Here is a 26,827-nt window from a genome sequence, read left to right on the forward strand (position 1 = left end):
AATAATTCTTTGATAAACTTCATTTTTTCAAACATCTCTTGGAAAATCTGAACAATTCGTTTGGATATCAATAGAGATTTGATGGTTTCTCTGATCGATGATTTTTCCGATCGTAAAAATTGGTAAACAGTGAAAATGGCTTTTTGATCTCAGCGTTCCTACTCAACATTATCTTCTCGGCAGACAAAGAATTCACACATTTTCTTACGTTTGGAATAAGAATGTCCTCAGGATAGAAATCTAAGTACATTCAACCGTCGCTGCGCTGTAGATACGTTCTTCTTATGCTATTTGTTCCAACTAACTGAAACGAATATTTGGTTTTTAACGGCATCCTGTTAAAACTGGGTCAGGTTTTTTACCTTATATACACCCTCCATACCAATTACTGTTTTACCTCTGAATCAAGATACATTATTTTGTTCTCTCCTTAATCGGTTTGTTTACTTCATGTATAAATTTATACGAAGAGCTTTCACATTTTTATTCCCTCCAGATAAACACCCAGCTTGACTTCGACCTAATTCTGAATATCCGTCAAGTTTTCTGAACCTTTGGCAATCTTTTCAAGGATCACGCAGATTATTCGCATTTGAAGTTTTCCTCCGGCCTATATTTCGTTACGTAGGGGGTAATCTTAGTTTGCGGGATGTCAAAATATAGAGAAAAGGCACAAAAACCCCTAAATGACAGTCAAACGACACCTACAGAGTAACACGATACAAACGGGGCGATAGTAACGCACGAGCGTCAATAGCAGTGCTAACCTGCACTTGCTTTCTTTTAACTCGTAAACAACCTAGGTCAATGGACGCTAACGTGCATTCCACTGGGTTAGAGGAAGAACGCTCCCACGTGATGCAAATAGTGATCAGATTCTCCTTCATATCTCTGTTAGAACTGGAAGCAACTTGGGGAAGGGATAGGAGAATCCTTCGGGGTACCTGTTCCGGTTGTAGGATTTCTAAGAGTTATTTGAATTCCGGTTACTCGGCATCCAACCTTACGACATGTTAAAACTACGCAATGCGAGAGCAGGAGTGCGTCTCACGTAACCTCCGGAAGAAAGGAATGTCAGAGAAATACGGAGTGGCAGCAACAGTTAGTAAGACTGCTGAAAATTATATGTACATTAAAATATCAACCAAAAAAAAAAACCAAAAGTGAAAACTATGTCAGTTTGAGTAAAATAACTTTTATTTCAGAAAACGAGAGTAGTTATTTAGGATGAAGGTAATAATAATTAGTTCATTTGTGTGCTTATGGAGTCTGCGATTAAATCAAGTGATATCATTAGACAGCATGACATGAGTTGATCAATAGATATTTTTGGCAAGTAGGGAATTACTTAGGTACACGAATATAATCACCCAACAGTAAGGAATAGTTCTTCCAACTTTGACCCATACTGAATGCTATTTCAGTCATGCTGAAATACCATCCAATATGAATTTACTTAGAATACCACTTTATTGCAGAATTAAAGAAAATTATGCTCAGTTTTTTGGGACTATGTATATTAATTTACTGCCAGTTTGCGGACTGATGTAGTTTGAAATCTACTATACAATATAAGAAAAATAGTCCATAACCAGGACAGACTTAAGTGCCTGGTTAATCTCTGGACTACAAATCTCATGCAACCTCTAGTAACTTTTTGTATTGTTCCCATATGTAGGATATCTCCAAAATAAAAGTATTTATAAAATACTAACCGAAAGAGCCATTAAAGTTAATCAATGTTATCTCTCAGATTTTCTCCACTACCTATCATACAGACATTCAGTTTCTGCTACAAGTTTTTTCCAGATATTTGAAAAGTAATAATTTGCATTGACACTTCCGAAGTGGTATCTACAGGGCGATTCAAAATTTGGCAACCAAAAATGGAAGAGTTGATTTCTCTCATTTTGGTAAGAACTGCGTATGTTACCAAACTCATCCAACATGATATTCAAAAACAATTTTTAGAAAGACATATCCAGATTCACCAGTACTAAATAAATCAAAAACTTCACGGTTAGTAACCAGTTTTCGCGAAACTGGTAATGTTCATGACAGCAACAACGATAAAAATTTTTTTTTTAAAAAGTAACTGGACAGATTTTTGCTAAACGAAGAAAAAAACTTTATGGTAATCAAAATGTATTGCAGTTGCCTAAAAAAAAATAACTGAAGATAAAATAACAAACGGGAATGTCATATTCAGGCGTACAAAGGGTTGTTAAAAGTGTTATGACTATCCATAGAACTTAAAATAATTTCACCCTGTATAAACGTCTCCTCCTAAACCAGTAAAAACATGAATCAGCCAATAGTACCGGTTCAAAATTCAACATCAACTCAAAGGCTAGCTGTTCTTTCGTCCATCTACCTTTATTCGCCTGCACAAAGAATGGTGGCAGAATAAAGTTTCTGAAAATTACAACATACACAAAATTCAATGTTAAATTTCTGCAACCTATCGCCGTAACCAGAGTACTGGTACCGAGAAATACGAATGGTTTCAAGAACTTATATGGGGAAAATACATGGAAATTTTTTTTGCAAAATTTAATGGAAAAAAACTCTTAAAAATAAAGATTAAAATTATTTATAAATTTTATTTTAAAACACTGCTGTAACACACCGAATAATCTGCTGTTCTGTGAAGATACAAACAAGCCAGTCAAGCAGTGTAACATAAATATCTGCAAATAATTAAATGAAATACATTCGAGAAAACAAAATATAATTAAAGAGAATAATATTGGTAGAATTTTTCAATGGCCCTCGGTGTTGCTTCACGTAAAAGTAAATTCCATCATCACTTTCGGAGAAATGTCTTCTATTGGTCAACGAGAATCCAGGTCCATTGCGGAAGACAATCTCCATCGTTTAGGTAGGTATTCAAGACAAGTATTGATGACCGCAACGTATGCCCTAAAGTAAATCTCTACAAAGACTGTAAAATTGCCATGGGTTTGGCGAGTGTGAAATTACAATCAAACACTGTACTGTAAGAAAATACGGAAGTGGACGATAAGAGTTGCCCGAAACACTGAAAACACGGATACTGCAGAGAAAGGGGGAAGAGATGTGTCTAATAAGAAAGCAACAACGTTTAGGGGATAAGGTAGGACCATTCGGAAATGAACAAACTGTTGGCAGCATCAGGAAGGAGGAAATAGCAAAGAAATTTTTGTAAACATGGAGGATATTTGGGTGTAGCAGAGGGAACTGAATGGGGAAGGTGAAATATTAGCGAGTATTTGTCAGCTTTTTGTAAAGACGAAACGACTTAGGGCGAGAAAGAACGCATTAAGGGTCGGATTGTGTTGAAATACAAATATATACAAAACATAAAGGAAGGCTATAATACAAAACTTCCATTCTTGATCAAAGATAAGGATCAAAAACATGATTCATTGTAATGAGGTAGGTTGTTTAAAGAATGAGCCAAGCATTCAAAGATTATGAGGCGTCGTATATCATTTTTGTAAATTGTATACAACATTCTAGAACCTAGACCAATTTATATATGTATGTATGTATAGAAAAACCAGTTTCCAGAAGATAAAATCGTACGTTTCCATTGAAACCAACTAATACCTCAAGCCTTTATACATATAGAATTCTCTACTCAGGAACCGAATCTAATTTTTTTTTCCCCAGTGGGTGGTAGTTGGCGAAATCCCGATACCCTTTTGGTGGATATTCAATCTTCATGAATATCGTATTGTCCAGTTCAGCTTTAATATGCTTCAAAAGGTACATTGAGAAGAATTAAATGTGTTTATTTATTATGCATAATTCTTAATCGTGGGGCATGCATGCTCTTAAACTTAGGCGAGAAAGTTCGGAATACGTCGGAATCTTTACATACTGTACTGTATTTGAGAGACCCCTCTCCATATGTATTATGTCTGTACACATGTGTATTCATGGATCGATTTGCACGAAATCTGAAAAGATTCGAAAGTAAATGAGATAACTGGCTAAACAGAAATCCTTAATTCACTTATGAATAACTTACCATTAACTGAGGTGAAAAAAAGTAAACTTCATTACTCCGCTAGCGTATTTTACTCACGAAGAATGACGAAATAAAGTTCTAGTTAAATATGTAAGGACACGGTATAAAAGGTTGAATGATTGGAATATACAATTAACAGGAAGTATACGCTTTCTTTTGTTCCACCGTTTACACAATACAAGAGAGGAGGATATCTCAGCGTATCAAAAAGGTTTACTAATGAATGGCGCGGGCCAAAACGAGTCTCTTGATGAGTAAGTGAAATAAACACAGGTGGAATACTGATTTAAGTTAGAATAGTAGTACTACAGGATACTTCTTAGAGTAGTCAACCCAACGCTGCATCCTTTTCATGAACTCTCGTGAACTTAAGACAAAAATTATATCGGTTAGCTTTCATTCGCTCACTTGAACTTGATTAGATGCAATCTTGATTAGTGAATAAACCAAGGCGAATTTGAAAGAAAATGTTGCTGATGATTCTCAAGAATGCTATTTTTAATAAGAACTTTATTTATTGTAAGAATGGGTATAATTCACCAGTTTTACTTTTAATTCCGAAATTAAGCTTCGTAAACCTGACACATGAAATAGTATCCTCGAAGACAACTATTAATTTTACCTTAGGAGACTAATTGGCTATTATATATATTTAGGCCTGACGTAGACGAGTGGTCAGGAGCGAGAGTGCATAGCACGCGTTCCTTGAGTGGACGGGGGGGGGGGGGTTCAAGCTCGTGACTACTAAATACGATAAATATTTGTATTGATGATTTATTGTAAACTCTACTGACCTGGTTGTCGTGCCGGAGTATAAACAGAAAATTTATATTATAATCTCGTTAGCATTTCAATAAATAAAACTTTTTCGGCTAATCTGCAATGAATGTCGGGTACGTAAGCTTGTTCGAAGTATCGTATACGCTGGTAGAAACTTTTTTTTAAAAATAATAAAACGAAGTGATAACATTATTTTTCAGGTTTATATCAATCTAAGTAATATCATTTACAGTACATTTAAATTAAGCAAAAACAGAAATTTTTAAAATTTATGCGATTTTATACAGTTAATTTTGCACAAAACATTTCATTGACTGGCATTTCCTTAATATTTCAGTTTTTATTTCCCGTAATATGGATAATACCTAATTTTGGACAGTTTCGAATTGTATATGGAAGTACAGTGTTTGAAAGTTCGGAAGAGCTGCATCCTATAAGTGATATTCGACTATACGGTGGAAAGGGAGTTTGAAAAAACCAAAAAAAAAAAAAAAAACCCTTTAACCTCAATATACTTCCACTGGTTATGGAACTGAATGCTATTCAAATAAGTTAATAAATAACTTTATTTGCATAATGTTTTTTTATTTGTTCGTGGACCTTACTTTATTGATATGTATTAACTTTATTGTAGCTGTGTATACCCACTTTCGAAAGGGATGTGAAAGTATACAGTAAGGTTGAAAGCATCTGGTGAGACAAGAATGAGCTTTAATAAACATCGAAAACGATCCTTATCTTGTTTTAGAGATTTTTACTAGAATCGAAATCCAAAAAACCTGAACAATTCTTCTACACCTTTTGGCTGTACTTCAGTTCACATTAGATTAACCACGAGCAGAAAACAATCATCCAGGCTTGTACAAGCTCCTCGTGTGCCTTCAACCCCGTAAACAAACATTTCACTAAACAAGAGGAGAAAGGGTGGAAATGAAAGAGGTAAAAAATTCCCACAAAGTAGTCAACGGCCCATTTTATTTACTAGTACTGTATTCTTTCGACGAAACCAGTAACTTCCACTTCGAACTAATACATTCATTTCGTAGTCGCATACTAATAAGGATTAGAACATTAAGACATGCAATTACGCCTAAAGGAAGGGTGTACACTAGTGATATTAGACAGCAGTTAGCGCCATGTTGCGTTCTATCCTTCCCTCTCTACCTAACAGGAAAATAACTCTTCACGCAAATTCATGAACATGCGAATGAAAACCACAGTAGCGAAACAAGCTTTTTCAAATCAGACTTCATCTGTGCTGCATAATGACAGTTGCCTGACTGGCTTCTAAGAACGAGATGTTTTGATCAACACTTGTTTGCTGGAACAACTACAAAAGAGATGTTTTGATTTTCAGTAAGGGGGTGAGACTACGTTCTTCCCCTTACTGTTCATTGGAACATCTCTTTTGTATTAAATGCTTGTTCCAGCAAAAAAGAAGCACGCAGCGAAATAAAGAGAGATGTCAAAGCATTAAAATAATTTCACTGGTGTGTTAAAGATCTCTGCGGATATTTAAACGGGGTTGCTCTAACGTATTGTACGCGTTTGGAAACGATAAACGCATACGCATTGATTGCAAATTTGAAAACAAGACCTCAACAAACCTTTCATATTTTTATGCTAGAAAAATCGTTAAACTCACATGAAAGGTATATATATATATATATATATATATATAATTTTTTATCCTATAAGGTCTTAATTCTTGAAGCGATGAAAATTAACCAGACCGAATCGCTACACACTTTATGGAATCCGATTTGTGTTGGGTGTCTTTTGTTGCATGCAAAACCTGACTCGAATTTTTTTTTTTTTTTTTTTTTGTTGGGACTCAAAAGAGATCGACGGACTTCCAAGGTGAGATTACTAGTAACAAATGAAAAACAATTAAGCAGTTCAAACAATTTCTCGAACCCATATTCTATAAAAGAAAACCGTATCTTGCACTACTCTTGCTACTGTCAAAAGAATAATGATTACTTTACTGCAAGCAGTTACTTAGTGATGAACTAATTATTCGAGGAAAAAAATTTCTCATGTGTACAGTTTATAACGACATCTCCCGCAGCAAAAAAAGGAGAAGAATTTACACCTCACATACTATAGAAGCTGTACTATAGAAGGTGAAGGCTGATTAGGGCTATAAGATAGGCGTCGACTTGAGAACCCGAAGAACGCAAAAGGGCAGATGAAAAGCCCAAAGCACACCATCTGGAACATTCTTGATTTTCTTGTGTGCATTATGAGACGACACGAAATCTAAGTACCTTCTTAGGTTCGCATGAAATATTTTCAGGTGACACGAAATTCTGCAGACTGGTACAAACGGTCACGTCCACTGATGTAATCCAAGCTTTGTCGACAGCCTCCACAAACGGATCATGACAATGGAATGCTTTGAACTTTTAGCAAGAAAAATTATTTTCCCTTACGATTCAGTTTTCATCTTCTCATTTAGTAGCCGTTTCAGGGGTGTCTGTGTTCATCCATAGTACTTAGCACGTACGAACGTGCCATCGTGTCGGGGTGTTTCATTTTTCATTCTTAATGGCAGTACAAATGGAAGAAAAAGTACGAATGTGAAATGTTTTGTTACTTTAACAAGATACTTTTGCCAAAATAATACCTTCTACAACAGTTAGTAGCTCGTGCCGAAATCTTCATTAGCAGTTCACATTTCGCACTAACGTGGAGAAAAGAAACACAAATTATTTACTTGTCTTCACGAACTTGGTCGGCTCTGAGATATTGTAGCAGAGAACTTGATTCTTTTGATTACTCAGTAGCCTAGAACACTCAATTCCCTCTTAGGAAATGATACATTCCGCAATAACTGCAGTAATCAGATGAAGTGTATATACGATAGCGAACTCTAGGAAGGAGAAAAAATCCGACAAAGTTAGCTAGATTAGTATTTTCATAACACAATTTCATTCAAATGTATTTTTATTTATTTATTTTTACTCCATTATTAATTAACAATGTTTAATATTTTATTTACTTTATTTTTAAATATGCGCATTTATTTATTTTAAGTTATTTTCTCGATAAGTATTACGTAGTGGCGCTGAGTGTTCAGAAGCAGACGAGGAAGTTGAACTCCATTAAAAAAAAAACGTAAATAGATCGTATCAAAAACTGTCACAGATCACTTCTTTCAGAAAGTTTTGTTATTTATATAGGTTAGATATTGATCAGCAGCAATTACGAGAGGTGAGATATTTTAATAAGCTATTCCTTCTTATATTTTATGCTTGCTACGATTAACTAATTCTGTCAAATCATTTTCTTCATACACTAGCTTCCAAAGCGTTAACCTAGCGATACTGCAGTTTACGCAGTATAGGAAGTTCAGATATGCTTAAGTGACTTCTGTTAACTCTCAAAATCCACTATTCACTCCCTAAGAAATATGCGATTACGACATCGTTCACAGTGACCTCCGTAAATACCTCTTCCCACCCATCTCGCCAAACTTCCGTTACAGCTAAGGTGAAAAATTCAGTTTATGTATTTTGCGTAGGGGCATTATCGGCATCAACCAGTTATGAAGGTTAGTGTAGTAGTAGTTCTTCCCGAATCAATTCATGCATTTAAATTCAATTTGCACAGTCCCGAAGAAAGAAAAATGCTAATAAATTGTGTTAATTTTTAAAATTAGCATATTTTATATAAATAATGAAACAATAAGATATTCTTTTGTAATATTACATTAAAAATCTTTAAAATATTCTTAATTTAGAGGCTGTGAAAGTCGTTTGTCTATTAAAATATCACATCAAACTAGTTAGAAGACAAATTATACTTCTGCTTTAAATAATGCAGAATTTTTGTGACTTGACTGATTTTTATAATCTAAGCTTATGATATTTAATTTTAATTTTCTTTATTTAATGAATGATATTTAATTTTATACTCGTGTTTTTTCTTGAAATTGCAATGAATGTCACATCGTATTTGTATACGATGATACATTAATTTAATATTAACCTTCACTCATTCGAATCTTAAATTGTAACTAAGACACTCGCATGACGTCTATTTTAACCCTTGCTTTGTTTTAATTATATAAAAAAATAACTTTTAGCTTTACTGAATTGAAAACGGTGATCTATTATGATTTCTAAGTCTCATTAAGAAATATCAAATGAAAATAAATGAGAGAAACCAATAATAACGAAAGTTATCACTTTTTTTTTAAGAATTTAAAGTTGCTAACCCCAACCACATTTAAACCTCAGACGTTCGCGTGGCATCTGGCAGGACGCAACGTGAACGTCACTATTTTTGTTAGCTATTCGCGTTTAGCCACCGAAATCACTGCATTACAGCAATATTAGACGCCTGACGATGGAGTCTTGCAAACACTTAGGAATGGAAATTGTCTAGAAGAAATACTCTTTATTCACCTGGAGTCTGTTAAATAAGAAACAAATTCTCTTAATTCATAGTATATCTAAATGAAAGTAGAAAATATAGTATAACCAATTTCCAGCGAATACTAGTAGGGAAAGGTACAGAGGATTTTATTTTATTTCAGGATTTAAAAAAAAAAAACAGAAAAAGAAAAATTATAAAAATGACGTCTGTCAGACACCATGAAAGTTAGTACAAGGGATTAATACCTTTGTCTCAAATATGAGAAATTTTGCTATAAAACTTTCATTAACAAAAATTGCTATATTCCATACTATGTATTTCGAAGTATGGTCAGGATAGGATATACTGTACTTTCAAAAACGAAGTTATTGTTAGTGCGAGAAGCTGGTGATACAACAGTAAGAACTATGAAAATCAAGGCTTCAGAATTTCAGTACAGTAGCATAGTGTTCAGGGTAAGGACCATTGCCGGATTAAGGAACGGGCTAGCAGGGCCTTTGCCCGGGGCGCCAAAAACAGAAGAACAATGAGGGAAAAATATATCCTTAGTAAAGGGTGGCGAAAAATCTGTGCTCGGGCTCGAAAATACCTTGGTCTTGCCCTGGGTAAGGTGCCACTGGTGATTTTGACAACTGCGCCATCTTTCTTTCTCAGGTGACCCTGGCTAGTCTCCGCCAGGGTCACTTGAGCTTTCTGACGGAGACCAAGTTAAAAAAAAAAAAAGTGAGAAAAGGAGATAGTTTAAGAGGGGAAGCAAAAGTGGGAAGGAAGCACGGAGGACGGGGAATTAAGGCTTCCTCCTAATGAGGGAGGAAGTAAAGGGTCCGATCTCATTGGGAAAGTAGAAGGCTTGAAGGACAAGGGCGCCCTGCAGAGAGAGACAGGTACCAGCATCACCTGACCCACCGCACAATACACACGTGCACCTTTTGAAGTCTGCTGGAGACTAGCGAATTCTATTCTGAGGTTTTGCAAACCCTGGATGGTCCAGGGTTTGCAATTTCTTGTTTCAATTTCAGAATTTGAGTAGTGAGTGGAAGGAGCATCTAATTCCAGAAGGAATATTACAAGAGAGGGACGTCAGGACTGAGGTCGAATCGTTGATCTAATATTAGTCTAGAAATTGTGATGATTTCAAGTTAGGTCGCGATTAATCCATACTTGCTTTAACAATAAGCAGAGAACTGCTAAACTTGGTTTTCAGCAGCCATGACTAACTTTATTATTCGACTGCAGAGGAGACTGAACAGGCATTGTTGTTTGGTGAATCCCGATTTAGTAGGGCTAGATTGTGAAGACAGTTGTATGAGACGATAGATCCTGTATGTGTTGTCCTTATGGGTGATGGAGTAATTGTCTTGGAGATTGTTCCCGTGGCACGGATCGAATCCATTGACATCTGAAAAGAAGACAAAAGATTAATGCATATTTAAGAAAGTTATACATTTTCACTATTGGCGTATCATCACAAGCTTGGGCCCTAGCACAACATTTCCCTATTGTCCCATAAAGTCTATCCTTTTGGGCCCCATGAGTTCATGGTCTTGGTGCAGCTGCACAGAATTGCACACCACTGGTTTCACCGCAAGAAGACTGTCACTTTAAAGAGACCATCACGCTAGAACAAAGTGAAATGGTGAAGTTGTTAATTTGGATTAACACCTTAGGCGACGAATTTTTATTAGGCGAAAATGCGTTCAATAGAAGCACTGTTATGTGCGTACAGATGAACATGGCGAAGCTAATAGGCACCCTGCATAGATGTAAAAATGCCTAAAACGAGACATAACTGCAAGTAATGGCGTATATGACCTCCGAATTGCAGTTTAAATATCAGCATGTACTGAACTTGACCTGGGAAGGTGGCAAGTCGATATGAGAGAGAGAGATAGGGGGGGGGGAACATATACACTACTTTCGTTGTTGCACTAAGCAGGGGGTTTATTCAAAATGCGCTACTGATAATAACTTGAAGGAAATGGAATTTAGGAAAGATAATCAAAGATCGAAAGTTGATGGGTAGTGGAGAAGTGAACCCGAACGAGGCCACAGCTATACGGAAAAGTAACGCGTACTGTCAATGTCACGGTCGTTCAAACATTTCCTCTGGTAGGTGGGCCGCAGGCAAACTGTGGCCGACTTCCACTGGGGAAACCTGGTCGTCCGCTCAGCTGACGAAAACAGGTAGCGTTCCTTGCGGGTCATTGACATAAGCGCACACTAACTGCAGGGAGGACACGTAAAGGGGATGACGCCTATGCAACGCCTTCAAAGACGCGCGCGGGTTAACGTTATATGATTCCACTTCCGAGTGTTTTACAGTTGCAAAACGACCATGTTTTATCCTTACGAAATACTTACTCAACGCATCGCTTTATTCTGGAATACCGGAACATCGACTAAACCCTTTCATGCGGAAGACGGTTACGTAAATGAACTATTTGAATGCCGTTACAGATTTCTGTTGAACTTAGGTAGCGATGATTTAAATACCTTAAGTATTCACGATTTATGAAGAGACTAGATCAACCTGCCTGAAATTCGAGGTCTTCGTGTATTTCTTTCTTTTTTTTTTTTTGATTTGGTAGTTGTTGGCGCATCGGCTTCTGTGGCCATATTGCACCTCCCAAGGTTTTTTTTTTTTTTTTTTTTTTTTTGCAGTACTTTGATCCAAGCCCGAGGCGAGAATCGAACCCGCGACCTTTGGGTTGCCGGGCAGGTACTTTACCCACTCGGCTAGCCCGGTCGGCTGTATTTCTTTGCAGAAGTATGGACATTTGTTTCTCATCCAGAAAGATCCACTTCAACACCACTGTGTTGAAGTCAGTGTGCGACTGCTAAGAGTGGTGCTTTTTTGATGGGAGTCAGGTACCTCTGACTTGCTGCCTTCTTTCTGGGCAAGGGTTTCTAGTATAACCCTCTAGATTCTCCTAGTGAGACTAACTCAGTACCAGTCGAAAATTTAACACATTGTCCCCATTATTCATTCCATTTGGTTGTAATGTGTCTGGATTTGTAAGGCACCATAGCAAAAAAAAAAAAAAAAAGGAGCATTTCGATTTCCAGAATAGAAGTTGAAATTCAACCTACATTCGACAACTTGTTAATTTTCTTTGGATTTGTGACCCGCGTCGGTCTCTGTATTGTGAAGCAACCGACTAAACTATTGAGTTGTTTGCGCACAGATGAGTACCAGCCACATATGTGTGAAAGCACGGATGGTGGTTTCATTTAGTGGTTTATTCAAATGAAAACGCATTCGACATCTGAGCGGCGAAGGATCCGTGATGAGCTGGATACCATTTGGCAGAATCAGTGGACTTATTTTGAGAAGGGAAGCCATGTTTATACCCCCATCTCATTCTGGTCTGACAGCGAAAGCCATGGCTCCAGTTTGGGAGCCATGGCCTGTTGCATCATCCTCACCGGACATGGCTTTTCAGGTGGGCTAGCCCCTTCAGATGTGTGCTTGTGTGGCGAGCCAGAGACCGGCACCACATTATGTTGTACTATCCTATTAATGCGGACTTAAGGATTCTGTTTGAGCGAGAACTCTAGCTGTGTATGAGGATACAATTCCTAGACTCCTTGATTGTTGTGAGTTTTATGATCAGTCTTGCTGGTATGTGAGATGCGTTGATAAGCGCAGAAGCAGCAACAGATAGTAGAGACAAACCTCCTCGTGGTAGGGACGGTAACTCGTGATGGGGTGTGATGGCCCGCCGCGAGGCTAATGGTCGCTGCTATTTTGAGTTTGATCCTAGGGTGGGGTCTCTATTCTTTGAGTTTTTTACTAACCAACTGACAATGGTTGTGCTATATTGCAGATGAGAGTTCAAAGCTGCATATAGGTGGAAGCTTGGGGGAAGGGCAGCTGATGCAAGCTCACCTAAAATGTAAATATGCATCCGACAACTCAGTTACTTATTGAATTAAGTTCGGCGTCTCAGAAGCAATTATGCGCTGGAACTCAAATTATATATGGGAACTTGAATGAACTGTCACTTTTGAAGCAATACTGTGCGTATTTCTTAAAAGAATTTTAAGATTTTTCAGCTATATAGTTTACCAAATATATGCTTCTTACAATTTATAGTATATATAAAATTACAATGCAATGCATATGAAATGCAATGTTTCATTTGTAAGAACCAAATATATGCTTCATATGCTTCTTGCAATTTATAGTCTATATAAAATTATAATGCAGTACATGTGAAATGCAATGTATTAAATAAAGTTAAATGCTCACTTTTTCTGCAGACAATATAACGAGAGGCTTCCAAAAGGTTTTGCTTTACGCATTGCGTTACATTAGGGAACTTCGATTTTTTCCCCTTAAATTAAATTGAATTTTTCTGTTTTCTGTGAATAATAGAAGTGAAAGTAAATAACAAAACAGTTAAAAGTTGCAGCATAGCGAATCCAGAGACCCTTGGCATGCTGGATGGTTAAAATACCGAACACACCCATAAGGAATGTTTTACATAAAAATAATAATAATATATCTCATTTGAAGGGATTAGGTAGTAAGAAATCTATATAATAATTTGATTATGTACGGAATGCTCTTTGAACTTGAATAACTTAGACTAAACAACAAGCTTTTGACCCGATTCCTTTTGCAATAGGTTTATTTAGCAGTAAAATTGAGGGGGGAAAAAAAATTCCAAAAAGTTTTCAAATCGATTTTCAAATCCCAAGAATTGATTTAGCTCCCAGTGAAACTAATTTGCCGTTTACTTTGAAGAGAAGACAATTTCTTAGGTTTTTATCATCACAATCAACCAATCTCAGGTTGAGACCTGCAACAAAGTTGGCGTTTTTGCTCATGAGCAACTTTACTTAGTACTTTCAGGTCCAGATAATTTTTGTGCAATAACTAATTCTTTTAAAGGATTACAGTTCTAAAGGAGTCATACTTGTAAAAAAATATTAAATTGCATTTTTACCCGAGTCCGTCCACTGAGTGTCAGTGGGACGGACTTAGTGACAGTGAAGGGAGCCGAGGGAAAGGTTTTTGTAATTCGATATAAAATTTTTACTTCTTTTCTGAAACAGTTTTGGCGAACATAACGAAACAGGCCTACGCGCTCTGGATTCATTGAGGAATTTATTGTAGCTTAAACACAGAGCGTACAGATAAAGCAGAAATATATGAGCTTTCGGCTATATGGTAGCCTTCGTCAGAAAGCTTGATTTCTGACGAAGGCTACCATATAGCCGAAAGCTCATATATTTCTGCTTTATCTGTACGCTCTGTGTTTAAGCTACAATAAATTCCTCAGTTTTGGCGAAATATTCGCCACGGGTATTCAAGTACTAATATAAAATATAATGGCACTAAACTGAAACCTTATTTAAAATATTAATATATAACTTAAATTTAGTTTTCTAAACAGTTGAGAAGTATATTTAAAAAAAAAAAAGTTCGAACAACTTCAATGCACAACCTGTTAAGTACAGCAGCAGAAATTGAAATTTTATTGAAACTCTTCAAACTTTAATTTTGGCTGGGTGAAGTTAATAAAGATTTAAAAAGATACAGTTCTGGCTGAAGCAATAATGGTTGCAAAATTTATTAAAACTAAACGAACACTAAATTGTAATTAGAATTAAACTAACAATTATACTACTCGTAAAACTTAATTATAAAACACTGGACTCCGGTATTTCCTGAATTTGTTTACCTCTAGTAAGCTCAAATACCGGACACTACACTTAGCAACCTTGTTTGGGAGAAATTACATTTAAAAAAATTAAAAGTTCTATAATTTTAGCAGTCCTAATTACAGTAAAATTCCAGTGATACAGCATTTTTTGCTATCTGGAAAATGCAATAAATTGGCATCTGAGCAGGCAACCCAATAACGCTACATTTTGTGTGTGTCCTCCCTGCTTGAATGCTTGGAGATTCTACTACTGTACATAATAATACAAGTTATTACCACGTTTGGCCGTTGCTTGTAGCACAGTGGTTATAATCACTACCCTTCAACACCAGATGGAAAAGGCTTGATTTCAAGTCTCGTCACTGACGCGCTTTTTTTTCACAACGTGGCTGAGTTAATCGATCTCTGTCGAGGATTTTATGTTCCCCCCCATCCCTCCGGAAACTTGCAGTCATTTATGGTATGGGAGATGGTTATAGATTATCTATTGCTGTTTCAGTTCATATCGGTCGCTCATTGATAATTAGCGATGGAAAACTAGAGTTTCTCAGTCCCGTGTTTTTTTACATTGAGCATTAGGTTGACATCATTTCAGTTGTCTTTGTTCAAAGGAAAAATAAATATTTTAAGATTGTAAGTAGATGACAGCATTATATTTGGAGTCCTTTGTGGACGCTTAGTCAGCACGACATCGCTCTGTCTGCCACTCTTTTGCAGAGGTCCGGATTCGATTTCCCTCGGACAACTGGAGGAATTTCTAGGCTGTGATTAGCCGCGAACACTCTTCTACAGACATAATGCACATGACGTTATGACCGTACACTTGAAGGCCCCTGATAATATTTTTCTTTATATTTGGAGGTTGGTTCGCATGTAGGATGTTTGTAAACAAATGCGGAGCTGTTATTTTTGTTCTCAAATCGTTGAGCATAGTTTAGGCCAGGGGTGGGCAACAGCTGGCCCGCGAGCCACATCCGGCCCCCTCCGTAAATGCATAAATATAGAAAATCCATACCTGACTACACTCGCCGTAAACGTTCGGCTTAATTCGGTTCAATCGGGAATCGCGGCAGTGCAGCGTACAGCAGTAAGCAGTTAACCAGGTGATTCTACGCAGCGTCAAAGAGTATTTTTTCCTAATTATTATTGTAGTATCGATCGAACGAAGTTCCTTTGGGTTTGACTTCTTAATGAAAAAAATAATATTGGTGCAAGATATTTTATAAGTCAGTTTATGGCTTTTCTAATTATTACAATTTTTAATTTAATATAATTTATAGCCCATAAAATGAGCCAATTAAAGAAAAGAAAAATTGATGCCGAATGCCGCATTTTCAATGGTAATTGGACATTCAAATATTTAATTGCAAATATTAAGCTGTGGTTTGCGTAAGCAACAAAATACTTTGAAAATTTTGTCAAATACAGATAGAGCTCTGACAAAAGCTAGTTACATTGTTGCACATAAGGTTGCAAAACAATGTAAATCATTTTCTGATGGGAATTTGTGAAGGAATGTTTGATAGATATTGCTGAATTATTATGCCCTGATAAAAAAAAACTGACGTTTGAAAAAATTTCTCTGTCACGAAGAACTCTTGTGAGACGAATTGATAATATTTCGAGTAATGTATGCGATCAATTAAAATTGGAAGATTGTACTTACCATGCACTGGCTTTAGATGAGTCATGTGACATTACCGATACGAGTCAACTTTTAATCTTTATTCGAGGTATAAATCATAGATTTTAAATTACGGAGGAATTACTTTCTGCATATCCTATGAAAGACAACGACTGGCGAAGATTTTTTTTTATAGCTCTTCAAGAAGCTTTGCAAAAACATAATATAAAGTGGGACAAAATTGTCAACATCACAACCGATGGGTGTCCTAGTTTGACAGGAAAGAAAACATCGGATTATTAAAAAGAATAAGCGACGAAATAAAGCGTATTCCAGGAAAATAAATAATTTTCTTACATTGTATAATTCATCAAGATATCCTTTGCAAAAGAGTTCTAAAACTGAAGCATGTTATATCGGTTGTAACGAAAGCAGTTAATTTTATTCGTGGAAGAGCTTAAAACCACCGGCAATTCATAACATTTTTGAAAGAAATTGAATGTGATTTTACTGATATTCCTTACCATACGGACATAAGATGGCTTAGTCTTGCAAAAGTGTTAAAACGATTTCATGATTTGTTGGATGAAATTGTAAACTTCTTAAATGCTAAGGACAAGCTGAACGAATTTTGTGAATTAAAAGATGAACAATGGCTGAACGACTTTTTCTTCTCCATTGATATGTTTTCGCATCAAAATGAATTAAATTTATTATTACGAGGGAAAGGACTATTTATTTTTGATATGTATACAAATGTCACATCGTTTACGAGAAAACTCAAGTTATTTTCGCAACAATTCCAAAATAAACAGTTAACTCACTTTCCAATGTTACAAAAAAGAGAAAAAAAACTTGAAATGTGCTGATTTTAAGAAATATGAGACTATAATAAATGACTTATTTAATGAATTTACAAGAAGATTTGATGATTTTCAGAAAATTTCTAAAGATCTATGTTTAGTAAGCCTACCATTTAATTTTAATGTCAATGATGCGCCATCTTTTATCCAGTTAGAACTGATAAATTTACAATCAAATTTAATATTAAAGAATCAATTTGCTGAAAAAACAATAACGGACTTTTATGCCTCGTTAAATCCAGAAATGTTTAAAAATATTCTGGATAATGCGCAGAAATATTTGGCATTCTTTGGATCGACATACCTATGCGAAACTACATTTTCTTTAAATAAAAATGCAAAGAGCAAAATTAGATAAAGAATAATGGATGAAAATTTAGGAGCAGTTCTACGAATAGCCACTAGTGAATTGAATCCCAATTTTGATGAAATCATAAATCAGGAACATTCCAAATGTAATCTCTCACATTCAAGTTTTTGTTTTCTGCATTTACTTTATCATAACAATAAAAATGTTTATTTGCCCACCCCTGGTTTAGGCTCAATGACTAGTTTAGTCTTAAACAAATGATTTTAAACGCAGTCATTTTTTAAAAATTTTTCTTGTTCGATTCATGAATCCAGGAATAATTAATTTAGCAATATAGGATAAAAAATTAATCGAGTGAAGAAACAGTGGACCGTCAAATCTTATGTCGGCTTCAATTTATTCAGCATTGGAAAAGCTACATAAGACATTGTGAAAACGGGACTTTGATAAAATTAAACGACACCGCTGCTGTAGGTTAATTTTGTATATTTTAATGCAATAATTTCGAATTGCATCTTTGATATAATATAAGATGCAATTTTTTGAAACTAAGCATTGTACAGAGGGCTTAGCCCCAGTTTTATTGAAATTTTAAAACCATAATAACTAAATTTAAATTATTAAAAAGCTAATTAACAACTTCCTCTGAATACCAGTTTTCCCGCGCGTTTATATTATATGCGAACGCAATGACGGGAACATATTTAAGTAATTTGAGTTGTCAAACAGATCTCGTTTCTGGAACAAGAAATTTAACAAAACTTTTCGTATTCTTATAAGCAAATAAAGTTACAATTTATTATTAGTCATTAACTTAAAGAATATGCACGTGTGGACAGTAATTTGCCTTTTCGTTATTTATAAGATAAATGCGCATGGAAATTGTTCATTGGTTTTTAAATTTGCAGGAAAATTTTACGTTTCCTGACCATCTTATGATGAAATGAATTAATTTCGTCAGATGAGACATCTGGACGAAGAAAGAAGAAATGTAATAAATACAGATAGTGTTTTTGATGTAAGGCCATTAATTTTATTGCATATATCATTTATCTTTCAAGCTGTCAAACGTCTTTGAAATAAATGTCTTAATTCTGACCTTCAAGTAAGCACTTTGACAACTTCAACTTGAACAAAATTTACGAAAACTATTTTGACACATGAAAAAAGAAAAGTAATAACACCGAATGATATATGTGAACCAAAGTAGATTGTTAAAATGAATCACTAAATTGGAAATAAATCCCTTTCGTCAACTTTCCACGACGTCTTAACTTGATTGCATCACGTGGTTTAACGTTAATTTTGCATAATAATCACCTGTCACTTGTGATTTCCTAGTTAATGGTCTACAAGAAAGAGAGAGAGAGAATTACTCTCCATGTATTCCAAAACCTAGTTGCCATCAACCGTCCTACAAAAGGGTTGTTTGAAAGCTTCCGATACGAAATGCCACAGAAAGTAAGAAATTATTCGTCAAACTTGAGCAAAACCCCGACGTTGTCATTTTTGATGGGATTCTAACACAGCCCTTTCTGTGTGAGTTGCTATGCTGTATAAATTAAGACTTCGATTAGCTTTTGCTCATATTCAATAAAAAGCAACGAGCATTAATATCGTATAACATTAGTTGTCAGTTAAATCTGATAGCAGCACAATATACAAGATGAAATATATATATATATATGTACACTGCCCTACCATTAATATCCGGACACCCCTCCATGGATGGAGAAATAGGTCCTATGCATGCAACACGTCACAGAACCTGCTATAAATATGCACACTCTGCTTCGAACAGACAATTGCAAAAGTGGGCATGCAAGATGGCTCGTTCAACAGAATTAACAGACCTCCAACGTGGAATTATAGGATGCCCCACAAGCAAGCGTTCTGTACGAGATATCGCAGTCACTCTGGGGATCCCTAGGTCAACGTTTAGTGGCATCATATGCAAATGGAAGAGGAATGGGACTGAATCTGCCAAAAAACGGACTGGTAAACCCCGAAAACTAACAGAAGGGGACAAGAGAATTCTGCGAAGAAGTGTGGGCCAAATCGTAATTTGCCATTGTCTAAAGTCACATAAACCCTATCTGAGAGTCATCATCATTCTACTCTTCCGTTTGGCACGGGTCTTGTCGATCTCTTGAATCATTTGTTGATAACTCTGAAAGTCTGTCTTTTCCTTTAGGCATTGGAGCCATTCTCTTTTGGGTCTTCCTGGTGGTCTCTTATCTCCAATTCTTCCTGTCAGTACTACATTAGGCAGCCTGTGTTGTTTCATCCGGTTCGCATGTCCAAACCACTGAAGTTGTTTTTTGTAGATCTGCTCTATTATTCTGCGTTTAAAATTTAGATCTCTCCTTGGTCATTAGTTTTATGTTCTCTCCAATTTGTTTTATTGATTTTTCTTAGACATCTCATTTCGAATGACATTTTTTGCCTTTTTCTTATTTATTCTCCAATTCTCTGATCCATAAGTTGCTGTGGGTATGATGACAGTTTCATGTAGTTTAATTTTTAGACTATTTGGGATTTTATTGCTCTTCCATATGTTTTTGAGTTTGTTCACGTTTGTACATCCGATGTTCAGTCTGATTAATTTGGTCAATATTACTTATGTTTCCGGTTATTAGAGAGCCCAGGTATACAAATGTTTGTACTTGTTCTATTTGTTGATTTTGGATGTTTGTCTTCTATGTTTTTTTCGATTTGCATTACTTTGGTTTTATTTATATTAACATTAATTCCATAATTGTTGCTTGCTTTATCGATCTTTGTTAATATTTCTTTTAGTTGTTCTTTGGTTTCTGTTAAAATCACAATATCATGGTTTATATTTTTTTCGATTTATTATTGTTCCTATTTTTTCTTCAACTGATTTCATTAGTTCTAGGTATATATTAAATATATATGGAGATAAAGGGCATCCCTGCATGACTCCTTTCTCTATTTCAAATTTCTCTGTTTTAAAGTTGTTGAATTTTACTATTGCTCTTGTATTTTTGTAGAAATTATTTACAAACATGATTTCATGATCAAGTGGGATTTTTTGTAGTTGCGTATTAAATTTTCTCTGTTTACAGCGTCAAATGCCTGCTTGAAATCGATGAAGCACATATAAAGAGGTTTCTTCTTAATCCAATATTTTTCTGCAATGATGTTTAGTGTGAATATTTGGTCTATTGTTGATCTGCCTTGTTCTCCCCTGATTTTTATTCATATGTTTTAAGTATCCTATTTTGTAAGATCCTTATAAATATTTTATATATATGGTTTAAAAGGGTAATGGGGTCTGTAATTCTGACAATTTTCTTTATATCCTTTTTTGTGTATAGGTACTATTATTCCACTTTTCCAGTATATCACTTGTGAATAAAATTAGATTAAACAATTGTGCGAGGTGTTTTAACATTGCATCGCCTCCGAATTTCCATAGTTCTGATTGGATACCATAATTTCCGGGTGCTTTGTCATTCTTCATTTAGCTAATTGCTTTCTGAACTTTTGTTATCCGGGGGTGCTTTATCTCTTCTATTATCTAAGACAAGAATGTTTTTTTTTTCTCTCCTTTGAACAGGGTTTGGTAATATTCTTTCCATATTTTTTTAAATTTCTTGCGCGTTTCCTGTTTTTATATTGTTTTTATTTTTCATCGTCAGTGTTTTCGGGATGTATGTTTTAGAGAGTTCCTTTATAACCCGGTTAGTTGTTTTAGAGTCGTGACGTTTATTTGCCTCTTCGCACTGCTTTGTTTTGTCTTCCAACAATTTACTTTTAGCAGCTTTACATAGGTTGTCTATTTTGTTTTTTAGGGCTTTATATTTTTCCCTTTTGTCTTGACTATTTTCTTTGTTTAGGAAGTTTTTCATTTCTTTTTTCCGTCCATACATCTAAAATTTCTGCTGTAATCCAAGGATTATTTGGTTTTGGTTTTCTCCCATATATTTTCCTCAGATAATGAATAGTTTATATCTTTTAATTTTTCTTGTAGTGTTTCCCCATAAATTTCCTTTATTTTATCTTCTTCAAATCGTGATATATTTAATGTTGCTCTATTGTTCTTTGGCTTCATATTTTTAAATTTCCATTTAATTGTTGCTGCTAGCAGTTCATGGTCGGTGTCAAAATCTGTACTTCTAAGAGTTTTAACATTTTGAATGGATGATTTCCAGTTATTTATGAAAATGTAGTCGATACAGTTTTTTGTATTTCCATCTGGTGATGTCCATGTATACTTATGTTGAGATCTGTGATAGAACAGTGTGTTGGTGATGAATAGTTTATTTTCTTTGCAGAAGTTCAAGAGTTCTCCTCGCTCATTTCTATTTCCTATCCCGAACTTTCCTAATACGTCACTAAAATCTGTCGAAAAGTTTCCAGTTTTTGCGTTAAAGTCTCCCATTATTATTAAAATATCTTTTTTGTTTGTGTTATCTATGGTTTCTTGTAGGTCTGAATAGAAGGCAGCTTTCTCTGTATCATCATGTGAGGAGTATATCTGGATTATTTTTATGAAAATTACTTTTTCTTTACCTTTTATTCTTAAACTCATCATTCTTGAGCTGTGTAAGTGAATTTCTATTATTGAATTTAATAGAAATTTCTTTACTATGAAAGCGACTCCTTCTCCATGTATGTTGTCTTTTCTCCCCGAGTAAAATATTTCCAATATTCTATCTGAGAGTATTGGGACTAATGTCAGCACTAGTACTGTACAATACGCAGGACATCCCATGATATATGTTAAAATGGTCGTGCAGCTGCTCACAAGCCACTGATCACCTCAACAAATGCTAGACGCCGATTAACATGGTGTAAGGAGCGCGAATCATGTACTGTGGAACAGTGGAAAACAGTCCTATGGACAGACGAGTCGAGGTTCGCACTACCAGTGTGATGGCTGTTCCTGCGTGTGGCGAATGCCAGGGGAACAGTTCCTTCCTGATTGTATCTTCCCAACAATGAAGTTTGGTGGAGGCAGTGTCATGGTATGGCTTGGGCCCGTTATTCGTTATCGACAAAACCATGAATGCTGTGCAAATACCAGGCCAGCCTGGACAATTATGCACTTCCAACATTATGGCAATGCTTCGGGGAAGGCTTATACCTGTATTAGCAAGACAACGCGCCATGACATACTGCTCGAGTCATAACAGAGTGGTTTGAGGACATGGGTGTTGAAAAGTTGGATTGGTGAGCCCAGAGTGCTGATCTTAACCCTATCGCGAGCATCTTTGGGATGTATTGGATCATCCGATACGTGAACGTCGAGATCGCAAAAAGAATAACTCCGAACTGGTGGCTGCGTTAAAGGCCGAGTGGAGGAACATATCACCTGACATTTATAAAAAGCTGGTTGAGAGTATGCCGCGAAGATTGAAGGCCGTCATAAAAGCAAAAGATTTCGGCACAAAATATCAAATAGCACAATAAAAGCGCTTTTTTTTGTCTAAAGGCAGATGTCCCAATATTAATGGTAGGGCAGAGTGTGTGTGTGTGTAACCTCGGCTGATCTTTAACAGCTAAAAAAAAAAAGTATAGTCAAAAGAGAAATTATGAATAAAGGATCTGATTCCTCTGAAAGTAATTTTTGTGATGCTATCTGAAAGTGTTAAGATTTAAGAAGTAGCCAACAAAATAAAGCAAGCAAGAGATATTACATGAATCCTATTTATCAGTGTTATCTCAAACAGAATGAAGCTGATAATGGTTGTAGAAAATTAGCTTTGGTGAAAAAGACTAGATTGTGTTGAGATTAGAATTGAATGGCGTATATTTTTGAAGTGAATTTAAATAATTTTGGTAGTCCCCAACATTAAATTTGCATTAAAGCTTGTTCCATTCATTTTACTTTTCTGGTAATTAAATTTTTACGTCTGTCATACTATATTCCATGTATTTACCTATTGATCATGATACTTTACAATCTCTGTACTCTTGTTTTAGTTGAATAACTGCTTATCTTTCCACTTGTGTTTACAAATCTGTCCACCGCTGACATTGGTTAATTATGTTCAACGCGGGTCGTATAAAGACTCGAAAGAGTAAATGGTGTGTAATATACGAAGGTAAGTCGTATATTCTCATGTTTCATTAACTTAAGAATTAAATTTTGTATCAAACTAAATCAATAATACTGTCGTCACAGAGCTTTGTAGCTTTATCATTCGCATTAGGTAAGCTGTAGGCAAAGAAGAAGAAATACTTGTATACCTGTCCCTCAACAAAATATGACTTCGGTAGTGTTTCTCGCAGGCTTAATGCAAACGGATTTCAGACGTGTATATATATTTGTACAGACATATTACACAAGAAAGACCATATGAACTGGCGCACTGTGACCAATGCCATGCATGGGTTCTTTATGGGTTATTTCCTCAAAGTGGCCGAGTTAGTCGGTCCCAGGCGTAAGTTGTATGGTTTCTTCCCGGATGCTTGCGTCCAGCAAATTGACCGAAGAATGCACGCATTTACAGACTTCTTATAACCTTAGTTTCTTTGGTGCTAACACGCACGTAACCTAACCAGTAATTTCGGTACAGTCTATCCAGTAGCCCACTGTATTTGCATTTTAAAACAATAATCTGGAAGAAGCACGTTGGATCTCACCACTATATCCAATGTTCTTAAGGAAGAAGTCACTACGTGGTAGAAGCACCATCCAAGTACCACATTTCACTCTGGATTGTCTCCTCATCCTTTATATACCACTAATAACTTAGTGGCCATTCGTCTGAAGTCATTGAGTTCCTAACAAATCCACCAAAGTGAAGGAGAAAATAGAATTTAATTTCCTCAAACCGACAGGACTTTTCTAGAATTCTGCACACTGTTCCATGACGAATCAGCTTCAATGTTTTAAAATTCCGAGTGGTGCCTGGGGGTTGCTTTTGCGACTTTCTCGCACTTCTCTATTATTAGAAGACTATTGCTAACCTCTGAAGCTACTTTTAAAGATGTATCATCGCAAATTATTCATATAAACTAATAATTTGTGCCCATGTGCTCGAAAGTTCTTAAAACCTTTTAACTTTTATGTTGATGTTTGAAAATCTTCAACAGTTATTTTAAATGACGATATTTTAAGAATCACTAGTTTATACAGATCGTCTCGAACATGGAGTATGCTCGTTTAGTGTGCTAGTTATGTCTCCTTGGCAACAGCCTTTTGTTAATCCAAGCGGTCATGAAACTAAATTCTCAAAGAAAGTACTCTAATATAAAAACGTTCAGATGAGTTAAAATCTTTAGCATCATACGATAAATGAAAAGCCATGTTAGTTAACAACAACCCGTTTCTGTCATGGAATCCTTTTTAAATCCTGAATGCAAATAACAACACCATCTGCGAAGGAATGGGCACATCTACTTAATTTGAAACAGTCCCATGTATTCCTGTAGATTACAAATAGAATTTTTTTTCCCTGCTGTAGGCCATTGTCTCAGATTCGGCGATTGTTATTGTAATAGCCATATAGTGCAAGGAAGCGACAGGCATTTGCTGCACTGGCCAAAAAAAAAAAAAAAAACGAGTAGATAAAATACAAATTATGCGCTTCCCTCTTCACGTAGGGAACTATTCAGTTGACCTTTGAATTTATTCAAACTGTCAGCCTCAACTACCTGCGAGGCAACTGTTCCAGCAATCAACTACTCGCTGGCTAAAAGAAAAAAAAAACTTCCTACAAGCTGGTCTTAACCTCTTCCTGTGTAATTTGAATTTATGCCCCCGAGTTCTGGAATTCTCTATAACAGTGAAAATTTCGCCTTAATTCATTTTACTAACCCTGGTTAGTAAAATGAAGGAAGGCGGAAGAGTAGTTAAATTTAAGCTACCGAAGCAGTAGTCGCGTGATCAAGTGCGAAGGTACAGAAGTGAAGAATACGTTTGAGATAAGCGTGGTTCAAGCCTGCATGACTACTAAATACGGAGATGTTCCTATATTCTGTCTATCTTGTGTAAATGCCTGTGACCTTATGTAGTCGTCCTCGAGTATAAAGAGAATTTATTTTTTTTTATGCATCAGAAGTTGAACATTGTGTGATAGAGAAGTTTCTAAGAGATGAATCGCAATTTGGATTCGAGAGGAGGTGGACATCAGTGACTTTATTCCCATTTGTAAAATGCTGTAGTATAACAGCTAAAACGTTACGGTATTGTACTATTTTTGTGTATTGCGCTTATCTTAAAAGTTAATTTAGTGTTAAATTCTTTGAATATGGTATTTGTGCAAGCTAGATTAAAATAATAAATTTTAAATAAACGAACGTCAGTTTTCGGCATTTCTTCTCATATTATTCTCTACTTGCGTGATGTCTTATATTTGACTGCCATGTTTCGGACAGTAAGAATTTAAGAGTAGTGTTCGGGGCTTTGGCTCGGTTTGGAGTTTATTGGCGCAGCAGAACATAGGTATAATGCGACAAGAACGGCAAATAAATAAAAAATGTTATGAAAATGGTAAAGATAAGAAGACGATGGAAGATTACAGTGGCCTATGAAACTATCACTAAAGAAAGGATTTATAAGTTATGTAAGAATAGAAAAAATCGTCAAAAAAGGTGTAAATGATATATAAGTATTAAAAGTATATAACAAAAGAATATATTTTAAACAGAACTTGACAGTATGAACCAGAGCTGCAATGCTCAATACGTTCTACGTTGATATCAACATTTGTAAAATAAGATGTTTACCTCAATATAATACGTAGAACACTTCCGTATGATACTCTCCAGCAATTAAAACAAAAAGAAAATCGAAAATCTTACATAACAGTAAAAAATTAAAAATCAATTGAACACAATTAAAAATCAATCTAACGCAATTAAAAATTTAATTAAAAGGAATTTAACGAAAAATGCAAAACAATTTTCCTTCTTGAAGCTGACAATACTTTTCGACCGTATATCGTGATCACAGGAACGAAAATTACCGAATAGGGGTGAGCATGAAACTTAAATAGGGATTGTTTGTCTTCGCGCATGCGCGTAAAAGCCCATGAATCGGAGATTAGAAATGGCCGGCGAACATTAACAGAATTCTCATGTAATTTAATTTCGACAGTTTCTGCAATTAGTCTGGTATAATTACGTTGGACACTTAAGTATTTTGGCCTCGTTAAATAAGTGTTTTTTGTTAACAGTATGAAAGGCTAATTCTGACGCTGTTGA

The 26,827-nt window shown here is 35.6% G+C and overlaps 1 protein-coding gene across 1 annotated transcript in view; it reads right to left on the reverse strand.

The window, feature by feature from the left end:
• Positions 1-26,827, reverse strand: part of LOC150085431 (uncharacterized) — an 87,661-nt gene that overhangs the window by 29,839 nt on the left and 30,995 nt on the right. The window lies entirely within an intron of this gene.

Source organism: Mastigoproctus giganteus, chromosome 5 (assembly GCF_048544385.1).
Source record: "Mastigoproctus giganteus isolate SK-2022 chromosome 5, ASM4854438v1, whole genome shotgun sequence".
Classification (NCBI taxonomy): Eukaryota; Metazoa; Arthropoda; class Arachnida; order Uropygi; family Thelyphonidae; genus Mastigoproctus; species Mastigoproctus giganteus.